Source organism: Leiobunum rupestre, chromosome 9 (assembly GCF_980474605.1).
Source record: "Leiobunum rupestre chromosome 9, qqLeiRupe1.1.hap1, whole genome shotgun sequence".
Lineage (NCBI taxonomy): Eukaryota > Metazoa > Arthropoda > Arachnida > Opiliones > Sclerosomatidae > Leiobunum > Leiobunum rupestre.
In genome coordinates this window covers 35,544,983-35,547,050 of record NC_143392.1, presented here as the reverse complement: position 1 = coordinate 35,547,050, position 2,068 = coordinate 35,544,983, and the positions used below count along the sequence as shown (strand labels likewise).

At 33.9% G+C, this 2,068-nt stretch overlaps 1 long non-coding RNA gene across 1 annotated transcript; it reads left to right on the top strand.

The window, feature by feature from the left end:
* The first annotated feature begins 1,514 nt into the window (after nt 1-1,514).
* On the top strand, nt 1,515-2,068 carry LOC149927287 (uncharacterized). The gene is made up of 3 exons (XR_016474121.1): nt 1,515-1,557; nt 1,620-1,758; nt 1,861-2,068. It is a non-coding gene; the product is annotated as an uncharacterized LOC149927287 (long non-coding RNA).

Genomic DNA, 2,068 nt, shown 5'->3' with positions numbered 1-2,068 from the left:
ATTTTAATTTAACCAAGGCTTAGCATGCTTTGGCCTAATTTTAACGCTATTCGCGTGCGGTTTGAGGAATATCTTTAAAAACTTGATTTAGTTATTAGGATGGTCATTGCTGATATTTTACCAGACTTAATTTTAATTTAACCAAGGCTTAACTTATTTTGGTCTAATTTTAACGCTATTCGCGTGCGATTTGAGGTATAACTTTGAAACTTGATATAGTTATCAGGGTTCGTATTGCGGATATTTTACCAGACTTAATTTTAATTTAACCAAGGCTTAGCTTGTTTTGGTCTAATTTTAACTCTATTCGCGTGCAATTTGAGGTATAACTTTGAAACTGGATGTAGTTATTAGGATGGTCATTGCTGATATTTTACCAGACTTAATTGTAATTTAACCAAGGCTTAGCTTGTTTTGGCCTAATTTTAACGCTATTCGCGTGCGATTTGAAACTTGATGTAGGTATTAGGATAGGTATTGCGGATATTTTACCAGACTTAATTTTAAATTAACGAAGGCTTAGCATTTTTACGCAGTCTTGACTGGATTTGAGATACGGGGCTCAAAATTTTTATACATTTAAGAAGCTGAAGTCTGACCCTATGTTTAACTCTTTTAACGCGCGCCAAGGGTTAGTGAGCGTATGCGAATTTTCTTCGTAGTTCCTAGTGGATTTGAGATACGGAGCTCAACCTTACAATACAGATAAAGAAGCTTACGTCTGACGTAATGCTTAACCTTTTGACACGCGCCAAGGCTTGGAGAATAATTAATTAATTCATCCATGTGGAACTAATATTACGGCCTTGGCCGACTTGTTGTTTTTGCTTAGAGAGAAACCGGGACTGCCTTTAGCTTTTTTACTGGTGGTGGTTCGACCATAGACAGTATATATCCCTAAGGGATATATACTGTCTATGGTTCGACTAGCTTATTCGCCACCGAAAACTACAGCTGCGCCACCTAGTCACACTGCCTAGAACTATATTTGGGTGATACGGGTAATGGCGTTATGCGAAAATGCGCGTTTTATAACATCATAGACTAATTAATTAGTCCATGATAACATCAATTAAAACATTTTACCAGAGATTTACTAACGATTTTAGCATATTTTTTAAAGCGTGTTCTAATGTTTTGTATTAACAAAGGTGTATATACGACATTTATTTATTAATTTTGAACTGTCAATAGGTATTGAATTCGTAAATATAAGTATAAATATTTGAGTTTAATAACACTATGAGTAGGCCTTGGAGAATTCATACAAGGGATCAGTTTGAAATTTATTATTATCTTCACATTAGAACAAGCCCAGATTGTTCTAATTTCATAGACTAGTAGCTTCAGCATTTTGTATAATGTATAATGTATTTTAAATAATTTTATTTGGTATATTAGTGAATCGCTCCATGCTTGAAATTTTTAAGTATATTGGAGAGTAGTCTACTCTTGATCCATAGAATAAGGTGTGCGGATGCTTAAAACAAAAGTTAAAATTTGAAGTTGGAGATGGAAAACACAGCATTGAAAGGTCCATTGTTCATGCAATAGTGGGTAAATATATTTTTTATTAAAACCCAATTCTTTAATGTAACCTGTTTTATTTATTATTCTAGAAATTCAGGCTTTTGCAAACATGCAGTAAATTGCTGGTCTATTTTATATATAAAGATACTGAGAGCTATCCCAACTTTCTGACTTTAGAAGTGGGGTAAAATGAAGGAAAAGAACTAACTGTGCCTTCGGTATTGTACGGTAATAAAATGTTTAGAGTTGCGAGGGTTAAATTTGCCTGGCTCAAAAAGGTTTATGTACTCTTATTTGGTCACTTAGTTAGTCTCAAATATTTATTTCTAGCTTTTAGTCGGGATGAAATATTTGTGGAGAGTCCATTTGTAGCGAAGATAATATCAATTGAAGAGGCAGTGGCACAAAATAACTAAGTTGGAAAGGAAGGAATCTACTGGCTAACGACTGTAGAGGCTACTATGGAAAAATTCAGCTAGGCCTTTTCATTTTTTTGTCTATTCTCTCAAGGGCTATTTTTAATTGATATTAAGAGAGA